Below are 25,353 nucleotides of genomic sequence, written 5' to 3'. Positions count from 1 at the left end.
GAAGTTATTGGAGTAACAAAGAGGCGGCACGATTGTGCAATACAGTTCAATAAACACAAAGTTAATACAGAGTAAATTACATTTTAGACGCAATATAGTCAGTGTCTTTGTTTGTTTTTGCTAAGCCAATGAAAATAGTTCCAAATAAAGACATAGCAGAACCACTGCAAAACACTCAACAGAAGTTGATGAATCATCGTTTATAACGAATCAGTTGAAGGAATAATTCAATGACTCACTCATGCGTACAGTATTGAAGGAATCGGTTTAATGGTAATGATTCAATGACTCATTTAAAGACACTAACCACCACCTACTGGCGCTATGATGCAACACAGGTATAAATAAACTTGTTATAATTAATCGTTTTATTTTATTTTATTATTTATTCTATATATTTGTTATGAAGTCTCAATGCACCACTCGTTTTTTTCATGCCTTTTCATTACCAGCTGTCGTTTATTCTTTCATTGCTATTTTCGGCCTGCAGTCTGGGCTGACAGACAGCTGAGTTTCCTGTGAACTCGAAAGACAGAGGACAGAGCCAATGTGTTATTCCAGGTCTGACTTCATTCTCATCTTTAATCCAAGGAACAAATTCAGATGAATGTGGAAAAGACGTATATTTGAAAAGAGCTGATTTTTCCTGTTAGCTCACCGCTGATTCCTAAGAAGCAAACCTTGTGAATCTACAGTAAAAGTGTGAATTAAATTTCTGGCAGAGGTCAGGGCATGGCTTAATCTATGATTTCAGTTATGTCTGTCTGGAAAAACCTCATTGTTGAGATATGTCTGCAGTGACACAAATCCCCAGTGTTATTCTGCAATGGATTTTGGTGTGAAATTACATGTTATCTACACTATGGATAATGAATTCATTTCTTTCCTTCTCAATAGTTATTCTCTGATCCTTCTAAAAGGGATATAGTACTTTTGTATTTATTTAATCACCCCCATTTCATTCCAAACCCATACGACTTTTTTTTAAATAATAATATAATATAATATAATATTTTATATAATGAAAGTGAGTGGGAATATATGTCTTTTGAAGCCACATTACAACTTACATATATGCAATTCTTTTGCAAAAAGACTTTTATAGTACTTTTATTTGTCATTTTGATGCTTGACAGCCATTCATGCGACAGCCATTCATTTTCATAACATTAAAATTAGCAACTAAGAAACTCTTCAACATTACTCCTTTTGTTTTCCACAGAAAAAATAAAGTCACATAGGTTTGGGATGTCATGTGGGTAAATTGTGACTTTTTTCCCCTCCTTTTTTACCTTTAAACCCTTTTTTGATGTGAAATCTGAAATCTACAGACTAGTGTTTACAGGTAACAACCACTCTGTAATCCATACAGCTACAAAACAATAACAACAATTACCAAATAGTACGGAATGATTTTAATGACCATCCCAAGGCACTTAACATGAGTTTTGTAATACACAACTCACCCTCACTTCATGTACACATAATTATATGGCATTGGTCATCCACCCGGCAGCCGCCTGAGCACTGAGACACAGACACACACATTATAGCAGCATGTTTGCCTTTAGGTCCAGCTGTAATTTAAGCCTCTTTGAGTTAAGTGCTCCTTGCACCCTTCTTAAACCTGATCAAATAGAAAAACAAGTGATCTTCCAGTCTGAGTAGCAGCGGTGGACTAGTAAAACTCCAGTTAACTGCATAGCTAGCTGTTTATTAGCAAATACTGTTCGTTCTCCCACATCTGTCTGTAAACAGTATGTAAACTGACCCAATATTAATCTACAACTTAAATGTAGCAAGTTTCAAGTCCGTCCTGATTGACAGATAACCGTTTCCTGTTTGTAAAGTTTGCAGACAAATTTGAATAGCACTATCCATATAAGGACATCTGAATGTGTGTTTGATCGGGGGATGCTGAACTATATTTGCAGTCCCCTCCCCCCATACGCCGTAGTGGAGCTTAAACATGCTTTTGGCTTCTCTTACAGGTCTAATCTCTAATCTGAGGGATCCTGTCCACGTGTGACCCTCCATCACGGTTCCCATCATGGGCTTTTGAGATGGATTAAGTGTTGCACAGTTGCATTCCCTCCATCCAATGCAAAACAACCACTTCTGCATCCTGACTAAAAGACCAAATAGCTTCCCCACAGTTCGATTTTGCAGGGTCAGTTGTGGTCAGGTGCTTTTTACGGGCTTTGCTCTTCCACTTCGTCACCACGCTTGAAAGCTGCTTCACTGGACGAAATTGCACAGTCCCATTTACCTCTCTATGCCATCCAGTAGCGATAATACAACAAATGTGGCATGTGATGATGTTAGGCCTGTAACACACCACAGACTCTATTTGTGTATTTTAAGCTCTTTCAGAGTCTGCTACACAGATGTTAGCCAATTGACTGTTGACAAACAAGCTTAGACAAGTTGCGAAAAAGTTACGAAAGTTGATTCGAAGCCAAAAAAGTGTTTGAAAATCTGACAAAAAGACAAAGGTACAAGACAGATTTAACGAGTGAGAGAACTGTATAATTCCATGAAGTATTGTGAGAAATGTAATAAACTATAAAACATATAAAACTATTGATTTAAAAAATGTTGATATATATATATTTTTTTATGTTAATTGCAAAATATGCATATCTCTACAAATTTGTAAGTAGATGCTAAAGAGTGTGATTTGCTTGTCACGATTCTCTGATTGGCTGAGAATTCTCTGCAGAATCATGGGTATTGTAGTTTTTCACCTTTTTCAAGTTAATACCTCGTACGTCACAGAAGGTCTGTTTTTAATGGTTTATAAGTTATCGTTAACAATCAGTTAACAATTAACAATCAGTTATCGTTAACAATTGCATTTTCTTCGCTGTCTCCATGTTAAAACCTACATTTCAACAATGTAGCCTAGTAGTTTGACTCAAGAATAAAATACTCTTATGAGATGATTCTTCTAATGAATCAAACAAAAAGACTCACAAGTTACAGGTTTAAATCTGTTACAAATGTATATCTTATAAATAAATAAAAAAAACAGCATTGCTTTTAGTATGTCGTTTTAACCTATTATAAGAAGTTTGGAGGACAAGGCTTTGAATTTAGCTTGAAGTGGTATGTGTCTTGAGGCATGTGTGAAAAACGACACAAAGCCTTTCTGTTGCTCAAGCACAAAGACAAACAAACAGGCTGGGCAGTTTCGACATGCTCAGACATTATCAGGCCCCAGACGAAATGACCACTGAGGTTGAGTCTAAATAAACAGAGTTTGAAGGACGTGCCTTGTTATCCTCCCTGTCTGCTCCCTGCCTCCCTTCTGTGCTGCAGAGACAGAGTAGCGCCATCTAGAGCCGGAGATCTGCCGGGCAGCTGTCAAAGTCTCAAACACGGGGCTTCAGATCACCCCAAGGCTGACAGGCTTCTTACAGTGGGCGGACTGCGGCAGGCTGAGACTTCATTCAGCTGTCTGATACATGACCCTCATACTGCCAACTTTTGAGTCCATAAAGGAAGTAGACAGTGAAAACTGAGCAACAGACACAGCCAGGCTTGCACAAGTAAGAAAGATCAAAATATCAGAGATCAAATATATCGGTATTGATGGTGAATCAAAATGAGGTTGAATGTTTTTCTTAATATTTATAATTTTACTATTTATTCAGCATGGAAAATATGTGACCCTGGATCACAAAACCAGTCATAAGTAGCACAGGTATATTTGTGGTAATAGCCAACAAGACATTGGGTCAAAATAATTTTTCTTTTATGCCAAAAATCATTAGGATATTAAGTAAAGATCATGTTCCATTAGGATATTTTGTACATTTCCTACCGTAAATATGTGTGAGTGAATGCCTCAATGTTTTAATTTTTTTGCACCCTCAGATTCCAGATTTTCAAATAGTTGTATCTCGGCCAAATATTGTCCTATCATAACAAACCATACATCAATGGAAAGTTTATTTATTTAGCTTTCAGGTGATATATACATCTCAATTTAAAAAAATTGACCCATGTGACTGGTTTTGTCGTCCAGGGTCACATATATGGTTTAAAAGAAAAAATAATAATTGTTGAAAGAAATATATCATTAGTTCAATCACAGGACATACAGTATTCAAATAGAGAAAGCAGTGTAGAATTGAAGTATTTCATTAAATAACCAAATAACCAAGCATCCAACCAAGTGCGAAATTTCTTTTTGTTTAATAGGTTATTTTTTGCTGTGGTTATTTTTCTTTTGATGGTCAACTTTAAACTATATAAGTTCAACGATTGATTATGTTCTATAAATGTTGTTAATGAATGGAAAACATTCTGATATTTATGTACATAATTCATCATACACTACCGTACAAAAGTTTGGCTGCGTTACACGGCACTGCTGAAATCCACCTGCATTTGGCAGGTGTTAATGTCAAGCCCTGGTAAGAATGGCTAACGTTCAATGTCTGTAGTTATTCATTTTTCCATCATGAAATTGAATCCAGGTATTGGTACTGAAATCAGAAATATTAGCCCTGAAAGTACTTGGTGTGATCTCCCTCATTCCTAAAGCAAGGACAGAAAGGTTTTTCGGTGTGTGTTTGTCTCTTTAGGGACGTTGATTGATGGGTAGTGACCAGGCGAGTCTCATCTCATCACAGTGAAAGATGTGTTGGTGGTGCAAGGGGTAACTGACACATTCAGATCTCAGCCTCTCTCTACTCAGGGTTCAAGGTCGTTTTAGAAACTCAAGGACTGCAAAACATCACCATTTCACACACTGTGAAGTCTCTGTTCCAAATCTTCATCTCTAATTATGCAGCAAAAATAAGTGAAGGCTATTTGCAGTTTTCTAAACGTGCGATATGTCATTGCTAATGCATAATTAGCTGAAAGAACAACAGAAGCAAAACACACACAGCCAAACACACAAAAATCTAACAATATTAAAGGTGCTTAACCTACCCAGCCGTCAAACCACGACCCAAATCTCCTCTCCCTCGCTTGTAGTTCCTTTACTGGAGTTCACCAAACATGTGGGCACTGCTTCTCCTCCTTCAATATGAAAGCTACACACACCAGCTCCTCCCAACGCTACCGTCTGCTCCAGTCACAGTGTTAGCACTGGCACCAGGTATGTCTCTGCGCCCGTCCTAACGTGTGTGTGTGTGTTCCAGCTCTGCTCAGGAAAGCGCAGGCAGTGGTTATGGGGAAGTGCTGTGTGTGTGTGTGTGCGTGCGGGGTGAGATTTAAAGGAAGGGAGTGGTGCCTGTGACACACTGTAGATGTTTGCTGTCTCTGAATTGTCAAAAGTGAATGTGAAACCATGCTGGAGACCTATGACAAATAATCATATTTTCTCATCATAATGCAACTTATCTAAAGCTTATGTTTGCAAATGCACTCTAATCAGGGTTATTTTCATTAACTAAAACCATAAAAAAAAGTTTAATTACTTTATCACTATAACTTAATAAAAATTATATAGACATAAAAAAAAGTAAAAATTTACCTTGAAATTAAACTTGAAAAGAGAAAATATTAAAATAAAATCTAATTTATCTAGCTTTACTAAACACTATTATGAGGAATTATGAAAAATGAAAAAGACTATTTTTTTTACCTGCAAAAAGAAAATCAATTTCTAAAACAGACACTTGGATATGAATAAATCTTATACAGGTGGGCCATCTGAGCCTTTGTAAAATCCTCTGTGAATTTCTAATACAAAAAAGAGATGAATCGTTTTCATTCCTCTGTGTTCATACAAAGGAGATGACACTGAATATTTCTTAACAATAATGTCCTGCGTCAGTGCGTGATAAATGTATATGGTCATCTATTCTAGAGCGATCCCAGGGCTCATAACGTGCAGCAGATCAAACGATCGATTTCACTCGCACATGTGCGAAGTTTCACACAAGGACCTTTGTGAGAACTTCAAGGCGCATGTCAAAGTCATTTTCTCTCAGTGCGTAAGAATGCGGTATGAAACGTGAGAAGGGCTGGAGTGTTTTCAATTTGAGCGCTCAGGAAAACTTTGATACCATTTTATCTCTTAAAAATTGTGTTTTATAAAGGATCACAGACCTCACATTCAGAACTGTTCCTCCATGTCATTCAGCAGCACTCTTACAATATTTTATTATGGTAACCACAGTTTTGATCAAAATAGCATTGTAATTATGGTGACAGTAAATAAGCCACTTACAGTATTACAGTAAATAATCTCCTTGCTGTCTTACAAAAACCTCATATCTCCATATTTATTAAAAGAGCTTTTGACTAAATCTCAGAAATCCATTGGATCATCTAACTCGTACAAAACTCATACAAACCACCCAGCCTCAATCGTGAATAAAGTGCCGCACACAGTTTGGACGTCTCTGCTTGTTTGCAGTGCAAGGGTAAATAAAGAACGGGTTGTTTGAACGGGTTGTTCTTTACTCAAGAAACACTACATATATAACAGCTAGGCTAATGTTTTATGTATTTGAGGAGCGGAGAAGAGTGTCCTAGTCTAGCATTTGTCTTAAATAGCCTGTGCGAAGCACTTCATCTTTTATAACATGAAATTTTCCCCAAATTACAGAAAAAAAGTGAGCGCCCACATAGCTACAATAAACTGTTGATGAAAACGTAATGCGAATAATGGGTGTGTTTTGGGATTTACGTGTGTTAAACCAATCAGAGTCTCATCTCCCATTCCCTTTAAATGCCAGTTGAGCTCGCGCCATGGCAGATTCGCTATTTACGTGACGGAATTTGATGGTGGAAAGACTGAGCGTGTTTTCAGAGCGCAAACGGAACTGCTCATGCGCGAGGTAAAAGTGCGCAAGCAGACCATCTACGGGAGAAGCCGGATTCCACCATATCTTTATGTACACAATCTTTTACATTGTAATCCTTTTATTTTAAATATGTGGCATGTTTGTGTGCTGCTGTGCGTCCCTGTGTGTTTAATAAGCAGAGAGTACGAGCGTTGTGGACCCACCTATAGGCGCACATTACTAACGTGGTCTTTAAATAACAAAAAAAGTAATATTGTGCCATTGACTTTAGACCAGGTTTCAGTTGGTCAATAGCGCAGTCTATTTCTGTTGCCTCAAAATAGCAACGTGCCAACAGAACACACCTTGTTTTCAGACATGCACGCCCACGGGCGCACAAATGGGCGCAAATGCATTTGCTATTTAAACAACGTGGCGCAGGACGTGAAAATTATAACTGCGTCGGACTGAAACTAGCAAAAAACACTTGCGTCGCGCTTGGCACTGCATTGCGCCGGGTGTAAGATAGGGCCCAAAGTGTCTGACCATAAAGCCACAATATCAACTTTAATTGTAGTAGAACAAACTGTAGTGAAAAAAACAAAAACCTGTAGTTAGCATCATTAATGTTTGTAAGAGCCATATTTAAAATGAATATTTTAAATGGTGGAATGTTTCTATGCCTAATTGTATCATCATCTTGTACTGTGGCAAGTAATAACTGGATAAACAACCATATCTTCATATCTATCTAAACAATTTCCAATCAAAAACATACCCTAGACCGGAGATGACCAGGTGGTCTTATTCAGCTTCTCTTGCTGATTGACGAAATTTGCAATTTCAAGGTCAGGGCACAACAAAACAACACAATTTGTGTCAGCCATTTAGTTCATGAATACCAATGAAATTCAATTACATGCTGCCCTTCCACAGTTGCATGAAAAAATAAAAGTGTTACTGAAAATCGATGTGAAACATTGCATTTCAATGCAAGCATAAATTCAAGGAATGATTGAATATCACATTATGATGCATATACATATTTCTGGTGGCAAACATCAGAATACATGATTTGAACAGATTATAACTTTATGCCGAAATTTAACAAACAAACAAACAAACAAATTCAGTAGATGAGAGCATTGACCTGTATGTTCTGGTACCCCTGGCAAAATGCTTCACTTTTAGTGCCAGTTGAGTACGTTCTTATAAAAGATAATAGCTTGACATAAACCGATCCCTGTAAAATTCAAGCACACCAACATGCGCTGAAAATGGGTAACAAACTCCAATAAAACGCATATTTTTCTATAAATTCCAAACTAGCTTACTTGAGTTACCTGCTGAGGTGGTCTCAGGCAACATTTGCAGTTACACAAATAGTGTAGCACATCTGGGAGCTGTCGACAGTAACCTTTACAAGGGGCATTCAGAAGACGTGTAGAGCAGTCCATGCATACCGATACATATACGCAACACAACTCTGCTTCTCACTGCTTATAGTGATCTAGAACCAGTTCTCTATAAAATCATCAATAAAAAATAAAATGTAGCATCTATAAAAACCATATGTTCTGTGAATATGACCTACATTAGATTTCTATTTATTCTGCATACCTCAACTTTACTCTAAATTCAACATCAGCTAAGTTAGCTAAGTAAAAAGGCATGTAATCTGTGGACCTTCTGCACTAAAGAAATCTGTGTAGCTCTGATTTAAACATGGTAAAACGTGATAAACAAAACAGAGTACTACATGCTTGGCTGAATTACGTAATCAACTTACCCAAAAATATTCAATAAATGAGCATCTGTGGGCACAGAATCTGAGTGGGCCTACTTATTAATGCCTCTTTGCTTTTATTAGCAATCATTTGAAGTTTTATAGCAAAATGAAATACTTATGTTGTGTGGACTTTCAAATCTAATCAAAAACACCCTTTAAAACTGTTTGTGCATGCCAAACAACCAGGCTTGAATTGTTAAAACAACAAGCTATTCCATCTTTCAATCAGAGCTTTTGTTCTAACCACTTTTTACCCAGTAGTCCTACCCAATGTGCAATCTCATTGGCCCAGAATCTCTCTCCTAATAAGATCAGATTCTGATTGGTTCATCGTGTCACTTCACGCAGCGGTTTCACACTCAGCGTAAATTCAAACAGTTCATCATCTGGACACTGTGTTATGTACATGCTAATCATACTGGGCTGGCAGCACTTATTTTTCAAGGGCCATTAATAAGTGGAGGGTGAATAATGCAATTTAAATATATATATATATATGGATTGTTTTTAATAGTCTAAGAATTTTTTGGAGAAGTGACTGCAGTTGAACTTTGGCCACTTCTGCTCAAAACAAACATAACCTGGTAAAACCACTGTGAAAGCGGATGTGTAAACCTTTCTTAGGCCTCAGGGTCAAATCCTGACCATCCCAGAAATCTTTTAACTTTCTTTACAAGCTTGACTGAAGCAAGGCTGCGCTGACTTTTGCTTTCTCCAAAACATTCCCCTCATGTTGACAGCATGTTACCAAACTTAAGCCACGGAAGTCTATATATACATGACTGGGCGTGACACCCTTCTGATGATAATCGGACCATTTCTTGTCAGGCTTGAGCAAGGTTGAAAAAACTAACTGTGTGATTCCAATGAATGAGACGTCAATGAATGGGAGCCCTTAAGGTATTAATTGCATGATTTGTCGTGACAGCTAAAGAAAGAGCAACGGAAAGAACGGGAGTATAAACATTGCGTGAGCACAATATTTGAAGAGTTCCATCTTATTAAATATTGCTTTTCTATAAATGTGGTGCTGGAGGGTCCGCAGAAAGCTTAATTAAAAAATTAAATTTGAAGGGGTCCTTGATTATGATTTAACTTTTTTAACTTTAGTTAGTGCGTAGGCTAATAGGATAAACAACATCTGCAAAGACGCTTACAGTTCAATGCAAAGGGACATATTTTCTTTTACAGAAATCTCTTTTTAAGGACTACAACAAATGGCTGGTCTGAATATCCACTCTGAAACATCCTGTGAAATCCGTGTTTGCTAAGTCCGTGCTTGAAATCCGTTCAGCACGATCCTCTTGTTCGTTAACATTGTCAGGGTCTGAATCGGGCTCGAAATGGTTTGATATTGACGCCATCGTTAATATTGAACATCTGAGTAGAACTTGCGGTTATGAAGGGGCAGGACATTTCCAGAACACACGCTAAATGCTGCCAATCACAACACACTGGGCCAGCTAACCAATCACAGCACATTTCAAGCAGGCTTCATCGAAAACGATGCGTTCAACCAGACTGGGGATAGAGGATCTGTAATAATGTAAAATATGTTTAAAATAATGTGTTTTTTAACAATCAAGCATGAAAACATTTTCTAGTACACCCCAAAAAACAAAACTTCGTAAAAGGGCATAATAGGACCCCTTTAACAGCAAGAAATAAAAACCATATATACGCACACACTCTCTAACCTTTTTATGTGGCAAGTAATTGTTTATGTGGAATTTCCTCAGAATAGCGTGTCAGAGGATCTTACGATAAGGTGATGCGTTGCTGGGATAATACAGCCTGTCAGAGCTGACGTAACCAGCAAACCGCAGCAATGCTTCAGTCTGTCCCTCCCTTCCCTTCAGCTACCTAGAAACTGTTTCTTTAACTCCACATGTAAGGCAGCACATGCTGGCACATGCACATGCACACACACACGCACACACACACCCTACAGGCAAACATCTGCAGTGCTAACACTGCAACTCCGTCTACGCCTCATCCCATAAAGCAGCTTTCGGTTTTGTGCACTTAAACAGTGATGTGTTTCCATCGGTCACACAGAGGCCATTCCTCTAAAACCCACTTTTGAAATCTTTCAGAGCGTGGCACAGATTTAATGACTCATTGTCTTTCATATGCAAGTAGAAAATAAAGCTGATGTGTGTAGTTTAGGGTGTGTTCACTTAGTTAGTTCGGTTCTCTTGGTTCTTTTGATCCGGACCAAAAAAGAAAATGATACATTCAGTCCTGGTTCGCTTAGCGTTCACACGGTCATTTTTAACATTGACCCTAAAGATACAAAACAAAAAACAGCTTTCATGACCTAGGACTATATTTTATGATGGAATTAAGCGAACATCCGAAACAATGCTGTGTGTTGGGCTAAATGTGCTCATTGTAAGTGTGTGTACATATTGTGGAATTTTTACCAGCTGAGAACACACAAACAGCTTATAAAATGTGTAAAGGAGACAAAACAGGCACCAGGAACTCCACTGTTGCATACAAACTAAGATCTTCTGCAAGGAGAAAGCGTTCCCACACCTGTATTGAACTGTAATGGGTACCGTAGATCTTATGATCAGAAGAACCAGGCATGCTTGAGCATTCTGTCCTTTTTAGGGTCGCATTTTGTGACACTTCATCCAGTTTTGACGTCTTTGGTCCATGTTGCGTTCATATTTCAGCCGAACCGCACCAGGGTTCATTTGGAAGCATACATTGTTGGCCCTGAAAATCTGGGTCTCTGCTTGTTCAGGGTTTGGATGGCAGCGTTCACACTTATTCAGATGAACCGCAGTAACAGAGCGATCACACCAGTTCGTTTTAATCGAAGTACACCCTCACACTAGTGGTGGCATTTTTGGTTATCCTGGAAGTGATTTAGTATCTTTCAATGATTTGTGTTCTGTCTAGGGAAACGAGCTCTTTATTATTGCAGCTCAGAGAGGAAGTGAGGTCACTTCCAAAGGTCACTTCATCCCATTCTCCTGTTTTCAAAGACTCGGCCAAAAATGCAGTTCCAGTGAAATGTTGCTGCCTTGTAAAGAAAGAGGCAAACATGCACACTACCTCCATATGCCTTTACTTATGCTCCTGCTGAAAGATGGCCAGGTGGTGATTAGCAAGTCCTGCAAACCTCAAACCCAAACAACCCTTCATCATCCTACACCTTGTTGTTACGACAAACACGGGCACTGCATTCTTCTCCTCTGGATTCCTGGGAACTTTTTTTATTTCCTGGAGGAACAGGCAGACTCAGCTAAGGGGAGCCAAGTGGCAATTATCACAGAGCCTGCTGCAGATAAAATGAACCCACCGCAACAAATTACAAACGAACTTGACATCGTCTATAAACATGGGACTTCGCTAAATAACAAAGCGAATGTTTAAAGGGTTTGTTGACTTGGAGCAGACTACAACAGTGAATACTGCAGCATCCAAACAGTGTGCTGTTGTTCAGATTATAAAGATAACTATCTAGCTTTGCATATTTGTACTAAAATAGAAGGGTGAAATGTATAACAGCGCTGCTCGAATTGTTATATAAACCAAATAAACAATTTTCCAACAGGGATTATCTACAGTTTGTCATGGAAAGTTTTGTGTGGATATGGAGAGTGAATCACTACACCAGAGCTGACCAGACGGGTGACTTCAATAAGCACTAAAGCAGAAATAGATCATACCACAGAACAGAAACACACTCAGGCAAATTAACTAAACAGCTGCATTACTTTTGTTGCATTGAATTTCAGTGCCATTCACTAACCACTCGCAATCCAATTTAACTTGATGCTAAATAGAGTACTTAACACTTTTGGGGACCGGAGAGGTGTCAGTCAATACATGGGAAAACTAAGTAACATGTGTTACTTATTTGAAAAAGTAACTCAGATATTTTGTTGTAAATTTAAAAGCATTGCTCTACTCGTTACATGAAAAGGTAATCTGATTACGTAACTCACGTTACTTGTAATGCGTTACATCAAATGATCAAATCCAGTTCTTGATCATTCGTGGTAAATATAACATCATGTCTCATTCCCTACGATCTGTCCTCCCAACAGAGGTTGGAGCCTCCCAACATGACACAGCAGATTTGGATGAGAATACCACTGCTTCTTACTGCATCAGCCCGGCTTTGCAATATGTCATGGCCAATGATTTCGAACTTACGTTCTGAATACTAATATAAAGACAAGTCCTGCAGCATTTTAAAAGACAGGACAAATTCTGGTGGAGCAAACGTTCCTCGGGCCCCATGAAATGCAATCATAATCAAATATTTTAATATTTATTTTGAACTAAAAGGAAAGAACTGGCTTGCTATATCATCCGCTGACAGAGGACAGAGCTGAATTTTAATTTGCTTGACCTCAATTTTCAAAGTTATTTTATTTATATATTTCAGCCAGTTATTTAAAGTACCAAGACAGCTGGGGTGTTAGCCATCAAAAGGTGTCAAAAAATGCATTCATTTAAATAATATTTGCACAATACAAATTGGATAACAGCTGCAGAATACATACAGCTTTTAGATTCTTTACATGATAAGCAGTTCGTTTCAGTCGTCATAAGTCTATTTCTAAAAAGTTATTATTCGCCGCCCACAGTGCTTTAGGATTACTGCCAGCTTTCCATATGATGTTTAACAACAATATCTGATGACACATTTCGACGGTTTTATCTGTGGATTCGTGATCATGATCGGGAATAACAGAATAACAGATCTCTGTTTCCGAGAACCACGTCAACTAACCTGAAACCGCCCACACACCCAATCTGATAGCCACCATCGCTGTAACATTCCCACATCCACATCACACAGCCAAACACACCAGCAATCCCCTTGACACAGCTGGAGCTGTTTGACAGAAATAGACTTGTTTTGTTTTGGCCCTGTGAATCCCTCGAGGAGGGCAGCCATAATAACGGCAAGATCGCACATGGGAGAATCAAACCCCAATGTCAAACTCACCAACACATCAGTGCCCGGAGAGATCATTCAGACCACATGACTGTCAGGATCTGTTCGGCTCAACTGCACAATGACCGAAGAAACTTGGACCATTGGTATCATACCGCATATTATTATGCTGTGTGATTCATCCTTGTTTTTTGGTAAATGTGTGCGAAGATGACTGTGTAAACCTCGGAAAAGGTCTGAAATATTCCTGATGAGTCATGCACGGTTGGATGACTAAACAAATGCACAGCTGTTATCAATGCCACAGTAGAAACAACTTATTTTGGCCTGTTTTGAGCTTGATCTGTGGACACAAATATAGGAATAACCAGCATAGACAGTAGAGGGATGGCTCACCACAATATTTTAATACTCGCCCTCATGCCTTCATGGAAGTGGTAGGTCATCCGGGTACTTTTCGCCTACTGTTTTTTGAATACAACGAATTCGGACAAACTACTCTGTTGGCGGACTGTTTTTAACATACTATATAGTAGGCAAATATTTGATTTCAGATTCAGTGTGAGACTTTTCTTTTGTCTTCCACAGAGGAAAGAAAGTCAGGTTAGGAACGAAATTCTGTAAATGTAAAAATTTGGGTTTACTATCCCTTTAAGTGCCCTCAATTATTTCAAGCAAATCTATAGCTCTATTTATTATACAGTATAGTGTATATAATATATACCCAATATATATTATTGCAAGCTAATATATAGGACTACCTGTTATCACTGATATCAGCCAGAAACATTTAGCTGGCATAAAAAAATAAACAAATTCAAACTTAAAAATGAAAATGAAAATAAATCATTGTAAATGTTACACGTGATTTTAGGCATTACAACATTATAATGCACAACATGAAAAATGGTTGTAAATGAGCATGTAAAATTAACCAGCCAACATTGAGTATAATATACAATACAATAGACATCATACAATATAAAAAAAAAACTCTGAATTCATCAGATATGGTGCCGATATAGCCTATGGTACATACCTACAATATGAAAGCAGAGCATCAGTTTATGTAGAAAATACTACTGGTTCTACACATGATCACATATTTCAAGTATGTGACTACATTTAGTATCTAATTACATCAGCAGATCCAAAGATAGTTTAGCTGACACACATGTGAGTGCAAAAACACCACCTGCTCAGATAAGTCTCGCTGAATTCATAACCAAAAAGAATGATTATTGCTGCATTATCTGATACAAAGCAGCTTAATGCTGCATAATCTTGCCCCAAACTGAAAATCCACCTCCCAAGGATACCCACCGCAGCCAAAACACCAGAAAATACCGGGGGCACAGTAAAAGCAGAACAAACAGCTTGATGTCAGGATATATATGAACATTACTCTGCTATTGCAATACATAAATATAAAACAAAGGAAGCAGTGAGGAACATCTAGCGCAAGGATGTAATTTTTCCATTTGCTCTTGCATTTAATTCCTTTAATGGTCGTAGGCAAGCCAATCTACTTTATGATCTGGTCAAATGTGTTTGCGTCAGTTGTTTCTGCTTCAATGTCACTATCCTAATGGACGGACATAACAAACAAGCACCGAGATCAATGCTCGCTCACAGTGCTCCATCAGCAAAGGCACAAAGTTACGGCAAGAACGTAAAGTCAAACTGTGGAGGTCATCAGATTTTCATCATCCCAAAGTTTTATATAGTCAGTTTGGCTTAGTAAGCAAACAAACCGTTGTCCTCCAGGTAGTCCGCATCAGTCAGAATGACATCAGACTACGGAATAGAGAGAAAGAAAGAGAGAGAGGGAGTGAAAGAGAAATAGCTGCATGCCTTAACAGCTGCTGCAGTCATCTATGCCAGACACCTGCATGCTGCTCTGGCACACACACACACACACACACACACACACACACACACACACACGCAGCACGTACCTCTCACTCCATCCGCAGCCTGGCTGGCTACAAATAACATGCAAACAGCAGCATCTGGAGGTCTGCTCTCTAACTTAAGGAGCGGAGGATAAACTCAGTCATCCCTGAGCAAGAAAATCCTGCATTGTTGTGGGCGTCGGACCTCCTCACCTAGCGTGACGATGCACTCCACTGGGCCGTCTGCCTCCCCTCCTTTCCCTCAGCCTCCTGTCCCTTAAACGCCTTCTCGTTTTCTCTGTCTCTCCACGTCACTCTCTCTCTGCTCTTCTCAACCCCTCCCCCCTGCACTCATCCCTCTCCCTCCCTTGTCCTCTCTGTCTTTCTCCCTCTGTGCTTTCTGTTGAAGGTGGCGTCTCGGTGCTCTTGCCCCATGCAAAGAGACTGTGTCCTGTTTCTCTGTGTTTTTTTTTTTTTGTTTTTTTTACCAAGCTGCAAGGTCACTGTTTTTTTCTTCACTATTCGAAAAAAAGGGTCTGAGAGACAGCCAAAAATAAACAAAAAAACGTGAGATAAGCTAAAACAAACTAGATTGAAAATTAATAAAACAAAAATAAAATAAATATAATATAATATAAAAAGTAAAATAAGCAAATATTTTCTACAAAATATTTTAACAATTTCCTTTTACAAGTGAAACATAATGACAATATAAAAGCCAATTATTTAATTTAGGAAACAATTATTTAATTGTTTATTGTCTTTTCAATATAACACAATACTTTAATATTTATATTTATATTTAAAGCATAAGCATAACTAGACTGATAAAAAATAAAACAAAATATTTCCTAATTTTAATTCATTTTATTGTTATATTAATTCTCTGTCACTACAACCAAACATTCTCCTACTTTCATAGTGAGTACTGAATTCGATGAAGAACTTCTTGACCATTAATGAAGTACATTCTGTAGGCATGAAGGAGTGCATTTCCGGACATACTTTGTCTGCCATGTTGTCAATGATTTTTCACCCTGTGTGTTCTTTTGACCTCCTCTAATATACTAACAACAACCACAAAAATAATTATCTTCAGTTTACAAGCCCAATCTAAACTTTTTTTGGTACCTGTAGCATTGACGCTTCAAAAGAGTTATCTGCCATTCTCGAATTCAAATCTCAAATCTGACGGCTCCTCAACTCCCGTCTCAACCTTAAACTTTTGCTGCTATTATGCTTGTATCTTGTCTTGATGCCGTCTAACCCAAGATAAACTTCAATCTACTCTTTTTATGTGGATTATGGTAAATAGGTGTTGCTGACTTACTGTTGCGCCTTCAAACGGCAGCTGGCATGAAGCGGCATCAATCTCCCGTACACGTTCCTAAAAAGCAAACGTCTCAAGGCTGACCTTGGCTCACACCACGGAGAGATCCGAACCGCAGAGCGTTCTCGGCATCCGTACGAGTGCCAGGATGGCAAGTTTTGTGTACGTGCTAATCTAAGCCCAATACAATCTCTCTTTCACTGTATAGGAAGGATTTAGCTTTAATGGGATTGCAAGCTGAATCCGGCAGGTGGTGTCCATGATTAGCTCATGTTCGGCTTTTGCTTTTAAAAACGGCAGGGCATTTGCACAACAAACACACAGAGGCCCAGTCATCTGTGGCGGTACCGACCCCCTCCTCACGACCCACTTCACAGAATTTTCAGACTAAAGTGCGAGTGGCACCTGGCTACCATTGGAGCCAGAACAGTCCTCGGATAATTACCTAAAGATTCCTGGTAAAGCAAAACGACTGCTGCAAAGTAGCCTTAAGTAAGTGATCACTGGTGACCTTTCTGAAACTGATATAGGTGGACAGCTGCCAAACTCTGAGGGTCTCCGTTTCAATCCCATACACCCTTGGTCATGACAAATCAAACGAGAATATATATATACTGTATATATGAAGAGTTCAGATGCAAAAGCCTCTAAGTGCCATCTCAAATTTTCTTCTAGAATGATAATTTTTATCAAGCTCGTATATTTAAGTTCAATAATTTCACTTAAATGGCAATGCAAATTACCTATTAATTATCATTTAAGTGAAATTACTGAACTTAAATATACAAGCTTTATAAAAATGATCATTCTAGAAGAAAATTTGAGATGGCACTTAGAGGCTTTTGCATCTGAACTCTTCATATATATATATATATATATATATATATATATATATATATATATATATATATATATATATATATATATATATATATATATTAGAGGTGGGCATAGATTAATTTTTTTAATCTAGATTAATCTAGATTAATTTTGAAATTAATCTAGATTAATCTAGATTAAAATGGCTCATTTGAATTCTGCCGAAGGCATTCAGAATATGTGTGCTACCCAAATAATGACTATAAAAAGCCGCGTTTCCACCGCAGGAACTTTCCCCAGGAACTAGGAACTTTGGGCTGGTACTCGATGTGTTTACACCGCAGGAACCAGCGTCTAAATGAAGTTCCGGGTAAATATTTCCCCCTCCGATAGTCCCTGCTCATGAGGTAGTACTTTTTCAAAGTTCAGAAACTTTCAGGGGTGGGACTTGTGCGCTGCACAAGCTGATTGGTTGTGTTCACGCTGCATTTTGGTTGGATGACTCCACACAGCATTTATTTATTTTTAACCTCCCTTTTTAAAAAATCTATTGCGGTTCGTGTCGTGGCTTCATGCCGTAAGAGTTGTCTGTCTGCAAATATGGAATTTAATAAAAAAAAACTGGTGGACTGGCGACGAGTTTCAGGCTTTATTAAGGGTATTTGTGGAAGAGGAAACTTTCTGCGCGTTCGTCCCAGCCATCTCACGGTCAATGTCCGCAATAGCTGATAACATACAAATTTTATATCTAACGTTAGCATTACGAGCTACTGAACACGCTTTATCAGTGCTCGTCTCTTTTCTGCCACAGCTTTTATTACTAAGTCATTATGTTTAACTTACACATTGTCATCTATTGCAAGGCACTCCAAACCATGTTACAAATTTACTATAACAGGATTGAAATAGCGCTTTGAGGTTAGTAACAAACAACTATTTACAAGACTGTCACTATTTATGATTGATAGACGGTGTTCAGGCTTTTTTTTAAGCGTATTTGCGAAAGAGGAAATTTTTGCGCGTTCGTCCCAGGCATCTCACAATAACTGATAACATACGTTGTCTAATTTTATACGCATACGAGCTTTCTGAACACGCTTTAGTATCAGTGCGCGTCTATTTTGTTTTGTTAATTACCTCGTTAGTAAACCAATACATAACTGCAGCACAGTTTGAATCTCCTCCATACTTGTTATAAATGTGGCGCTCAAAACTGATTACTGTCCGTCGAAGACTGGGAGGAGCAGTTGCGCGCAGTTTACCTTCCCGGTACTTTAGACCGCGGTGTAAACGCAGAAAGCAACCGGTCTGGGGCAAAAAAAGTTCCTGGGACAAATTGTTCCGGGTAATTTCGGTGGAAACGCGGCTAAAATAAGTCTTTGAGAACGGGTTTCTCAAGCCAGGGGGCGCATTAGACCAGGGGCTCATCTCCTGTTTCCAAAATGCATCACAAACTGCTTGAGAAAGCTGTTCTACTCATAGACTGTAAAAGGTTACTACTGTACTGTTACCGTCCGTAGGCAACATTAGGTAGGCCTATGTTATTATCAACTACTATAGGCTATCAATTAGGGATGGGCGATATGGCCTAAAATCTATATTGTGATATACATTGCAGCCTCTTGCGATAACGATATACAGTATATTATAATAAAACCATTTCAGAACAGATTACACAGACCCATGCTAAACAACTGCTAATTGTTTTTTTTTTTAAAGGGTGTATGTAGTTTTGAGAACATATATTGTGCAAAACTGTAAGTATACAACATAATTTTGCAGATAAATAAAATGTAAGTACACTATAGCTGCAGAGACTTAAGTAGGTCTAATGTTTATTATGGCTTGGAGCTTATGAAACCCCAAATTTAAAATTAGAATATTGTCTAACTGATGTCTTTTCAGTTAAAAAGAAACACAACAACGATTCTTAAAATCGAGATTATGTGCTACACCACTAAGATATATTGGAATGGGAATAATACGCGTGCGCTGGTATTCAGTGATATCATGTTTCGTTTTGAATTTGAGGTGGTAGAACGGATTAGTCGTGGGTTAACTTACCGAACTGTTACCCCACACACCCTGTATATAGTTTGCTGCTGCTCGTCTGACGGCTTAAACCCGAACCAAGTCCAAATAATGGATGTTGCACCGATCTTTTTCACCAGCTTTCACTTTCAGCCGTGTTTACTTAAGATGACGACGAATATGCGTTGCAGCCGGGTTTACCTCGCGGCCGCGGGTAGATTGCGTCATTATAGTTTGTGTAGTATAGAGCCATCTCCCAACCCAATTTGGAGAATAGATTAACGGCGATATTTTTTTTATCGCGCGATAAGAGTCTCGCGTTAACGCCGATAACGGCCCACCACTAATATATATATATATATATATATATATATATATATATATATATATATATATATATATATATATATATACTGTATATATATATATATATATATATACTGTATATATATATATATATATATACTGTATATATATATATATATATATATATACTGTATATATATATATATATATATATATATATATATATATATATATATATATATATATATATATATACACACACACTATTGCTGTGATTAATATGCTTCTAGCATGTTATATTAAATTAAATTTAATTCACATTTATTTGTATCGCGTTTTTCACAATACATATTGTTTCAAAGCAGCTTTACAGAAAATGCATGTGTCTACATTACAATTTAGAGTGATCTATTATCAGAGGAGACTGTGTCCAAGTTATGTATTTCAGAAATGTACATATACAAATCACACAGTTAGTTAACATCACTAATACATTATAGGCAGAAACAATGAGCTCATTGAAGTAATGTGAACATAATGATTATAATATATAGAAAATTCAGCAGTGGTGCAAATATGTGGTGTACAGTATATTGGCAGGAGTTCTTTTAACCCTAATTGATGGAGTGTGTAGCTTTTCATTTCTTAAACAACCATGTAGGAAGACCTATCAAGCGCGCTGTAAAGTCTACTCCAGCACATCCCAAAGATTTTCAATGAATTTAAGGACTAGACTCAGAGGTGCCAATTCATGTGTGAAAATGATTCTTCATGCTCCCTCCCCACCATTCTTTCACAATTTGAGCCTGATGCATCTTGACATTGTCATCCTGGAATATGGCCATGATGTGTCTTCCTACATGGTTGTTTAAGAAATGGAAAGCTACACACTTCAATTAGGCTTAGAAGAACTGTTGCCAAACATATACCATGCTAGAAACACATCACAGCACATAACCATAACATAAAATAATCCGAAGCAATAATGATCCAGTCATAGACTTAAGTATTAAGACACAATATACAGAATGCCACTTAAGTCGGTTCTCTTTCAAAGTTCTCTTTCTCGCTTGAACGGACAAAAACACACAAAATTATGTCAAAATTCCCATTTTGTTTAGTATCCTTGTAAACATAGTCTTAAATTAGTTAAAAACTGTTAAATGAACATAAAGAGATGTGAGAAAATAGAATTTGTGTCAGATCCACATCATCAAGTATATCAGGTCTTAAAGTGACAGCAGCCTAATAAACCTGCAGCTGTTTAAACACTAAAAACCTTAGTGTTTGAGCCCTGATATATTAAGGGCACAGCTAAATGAGACATTTATTATGGGTTTATGTGAAGATTGTTTCAAGTTCACTTAAATTAAAAGTTGTTCTATTAAAAAAAATAAAAAAAATAAAAAAATTAAAAATATATAATAATAATAATAATAATAATAATAATAAATATATATAAATATATATACAAATAAATAAAATATATATATACACACACACACACACTATTTAAAAGTTGGTAAGATTTTTTTAACTCATAAAAAATAACATTCATTTACAATGTAATTTTCTTTTTTACGTTAACCAAATTTGATAACATTACTATTTCTTTTTCAAATTTTTATAAGACTGCCCAGTAATCACACAATTATGTTATTGTATTGTATTCACAGAACTGTTGAAATATTTCTGAGAATTTTTTACTCTCCGATATGTTGTCTTTAATAAACAGTAAATATTTTCTAGAAAATATCCCTAACCCTTTCCTTTTACAATTTCAGCACAATGACAACATAAAAGCCAATTTTTCAATTTTAGAACAATAATTTAGTTCTATATTGTCTTTACAATATAACACTCAATATTGTCACACCATATTTTTTTACATAAAATATTTATATTTTAGGCAGGGGTCCCTGCAAAGGGATAATGGTCATCAAAAAATAACCCTTGACCTATGTATCTTCATCAATACTCGCCACTGAACAACCTGCATCAGTTAACCACTCTTCAAATGATTGTCTAAATATAGTCTGCTAGGATTTACAACATCAATCAGCATAACCAATTGCCTTTGTGATTTTGCCAGAGCAATAGAGAAAATATATCCTAATGTGGTAAAATATTCTCCTGGGACAAATCATGCACATGCACAAATAGGGAGCAGCTGGAGGGGAGTACAGGAACTCGAAAATACAGGACCCTTCAATCCACAGATTGCTGTGCTCCTCCTATTATGTCTTACAACTGATCACATGGGACTGCTGTAAGCATCGACTCCAACACCCGTCCGACCACACACACCCATCAGCTAATGAAGCTGGAGAAACACACCGCCTGGGCATTCATGTGTGTGCTGAGCTATGATAGAGGATGATCATAATAATATGAGCAAGACAACCTCAAGAACAGCAGAACTGAGCGCTATGAGTAACCTTGTTTTTCTTTCAAATGGGAATTTTCATGTTAAAATCAATGTGAATTGCCATTCACAACACATTTTTACTTCCATAATGTGATGCATTTCTGAGAGAGACAGGCTATTTGACTCTACAACAATTCGTTATTTCCAAATAAATATTAAAGTCATCTGGGGGAAATTCCTGTATTTTTCATATCATAATACATATAGAAGAAAAACAAAATAGTGCAATGTCATTTCCCCCCCTCAATATCGTGCGGCTCTAACAATGAGAACAGTTCACAGGACTATAACACCAGGAACACAAATTATGAAAGAACATGGGGTTGGGTTGGTTTTAATTTCATGTTAAAAGGCCAGTTCTTGACGTGAGGTTTATGGCAAAGATTTAGACGGAAAGAGAGAACAGTAACGAGTGTAAAGAAGCTAGTCACCAAGGCCCTTAATCTGCTGAAAGCTGGACAGATTATGACATCATCACCAGCATCCAATCCATTGCCTGAATCCAAATGATTCTACATTACAAAACACACACAATTACACAGCAAAAATGTATAATAATAACAACACCATAAACTACTTTTATACTGAAGAAAATCTGTAGAAATGAATGCATCTTCTTTCCTGCACACATGGGTTGAGGGACTCCCCCTGGCGCAAATAATTATTTCCATACAGCTAGCAGAAATGACACAAATATGCCTTAGGTTTGTGTTTTCTTTGAGCACAAAAACTCAAAGAACATTAAACTGCATGCTACTGGCTCCCTCAGATGAGTTGAGCAATCAGGAAGAATGAAAAACCTTGAGGCAATGCTGCACTTGCTTGCTTTAAAGTATAGGGCTACACATAGACAGTTTGGCTTTTTCAAACATATGGACCTAGCTAAGTCAGTCTAGGCTAAACATGCAAGCGTGTTTTATTTATTCATTTTTATTTTAATGACAGGGTTGTAAAAATGCAAATATAAATATAGAAAATGAACAAAAAATAAACAGATAATATGAGATAAGATCAAACATGAAACTTTTGTATTATTAATTAATTTAATTTAATTCCACATTTTGCTAAAAGGGTTGTAAAAATGCAAATATGAATATAAAATGCTCATAAAATAAAGGCTCATCAAATATTTAGACTATACCTGCAACCTTTTTATTATTTTATTTTATTTATAATTTTATTAGAAACAAAACAAAAAACTAATTGTGTAAAAATGTGCCCCATTCAGAGCAAAATTGTAAATTGTCTTGTTCAGTAATAATTATGCATATTATTGAGCCAATGCAATTCATGGTAATATTAATAATTAAAGGATAAACTTTCCTACTGATGACCATGGATAAAAACATGAAACTTGCAAAGAAAGAAACAGTAGTAATGTGCCACAACACGGTTCAGTCAATGCATAAAAATAATGCATTTATTTTCCTTGGTAAGCTCCATCCAGTGTTTTATCCTGTCAGATGTCACGACCCCAGTGTCAACAGGAGGAGGGTAACCATGTTTGTGTTTTGATAAGGAACGCTCAGATTGTGACCTCACCTCACTTCCTCAGAGGTCAGGTGGAGGTGTGTGTGTGTGTGTGTGTGTGTGTGTGTGTGTGTGTGTGTGTGTGTGTGTGTGTGTGTGTGTGTGTGTGTGTGTGTGTGTGTGTGTGTGTGAGAGAGAGAGAGTCAGTGAGTGAGTCACGGATGGCCGAGTGGCCACAGATGGAGAGTTTTGGTATTCCTCGGCACCTGTTTGGCACCCGACTGCCGACACAGGCAAGTGAACAGACATAACAATCCATTCCAGCAGTATTGAGCTCGCAAAGCTTCTCTGGAAATATGCAGTGGAAAGGGAATTGATATCATTGACTTGTCACATTTTATTACCAGACTGCAGCGTTCACTTCCGTTTCAGCCTGCAGGGGGAGCCATCGCACAATCTACATGTATGATGACGACAATGGGGAAAGATATCACATCATTATTCTCCGTATTTAGCTCTTAAAGAATCTAAGACAGTTCTGAAACTGAAAATAATTACTCATTAGCCGATTGCTAATGAACACATGCAAATCCACTGGACACTATATTTTATAAAACATTAAACGACTGATTTGGGGACAAGATGGTCTCGTCATGTGAGACTATTCCACAAGTCAGCACAGAGATATTTTTCAAAAAGAAGCTGTAATGTATATGAACGTCATAGATCTTCTGAGATGAACCGGAGTGTTGCAGTGGCATTGTCCCTGCAGCCAATTAACACAAGCTAGGAGAGCCAATCCTCGGCTGTGATTGGCTGAGGGCACTCAGGGGATCTCATTACAGCATGGAAGTGCAACTCTTCACTGGCACAGCCTCTGACGGCAGTTTGATCACTGGCTCAAAGAGCGCGAGCACATACGACCACAACTCCAGTATTCTTTTTCAACCAAACTGTCATGGTTCTTCACATTCCATAATGTTTTTATACTGCAAGGTAACCAGTACAGCTGATGTGATGATCTAGTCTGATTACAATCAACTCTTCAGTGAGGAACAGACCCTAAACATCAGTATTAAAGTTTGGCAGGTAATCCTTCACCGGACATAAATGATACCTCAAATTGTGCAGCTTGTCGAGAAGAGGTGTGCTATTACTTATGGTGTAATCAGATTTATCTTTTTCACCCGCCGGACCGTAAACCGTAAAATTTACACTAAAGGAGGGTTCCTAGTACTATATTACAGAGGTTTGGGGTAAAATGTACCTATGTGAAGTCAGACATTTATAATAATAGTCAGGAAAAAAAATTTTTTGGGAAATACAACTTCAGAAAAAAATCTGTAAAACTAAAAACTATTTGTTACAATATTTGTGCTAGTCCAAAAAAGAGTTTTAATGCCAACACAGAATGAAACCAGGTTATAAATTATATATACAGTATTAAACAATTACATTATTATTAATAAAACAACTATATGCATTGTTTGTATATATATATATATATATATATATATATATATATATATACAACAGACAGAGAGAGAGAGAGAGAGAGAGAGAGAGAGAGGGGTCTTGAAGTACCCATTCTAGATATATTACATACATA

The 25,353-nt window shown here is 37.4% G+C and overlaps 1 protein-coding gene across 5 annotated transcripts in view; it reads right to left on the bottom strand.

Moving 5' to 3' along the window:
* Positions 1 to 25,353, bottom strand: part of iqsec1b (IQ motif and Sec7 domain ArfGEF 1b) — a 169,710-nt gene that overhangs the window by 27,206 nt on the left and 117,151 nt on the right. The window lies entirely within an intron of this gene.

This window comes from Leuciscus leuciscus (genome assembly GCF_965113295.1).
Source record: "Leuciscus leuciscus genome assembly, chromosome: 23".
In the NCBI taxonomy this organism is placed as follows: domain Eukaryota; kingdom Metazoa; phylum Chordata; class Actinopteri; order Cypriniformes; family Leuciscidae; genus Leuciscus; species Leuciscus leuciscus.
Note: the sequence above shows the minus strand (reverse complement) of the source record. Positions and strands in the feature narration are given on the sequence as shown.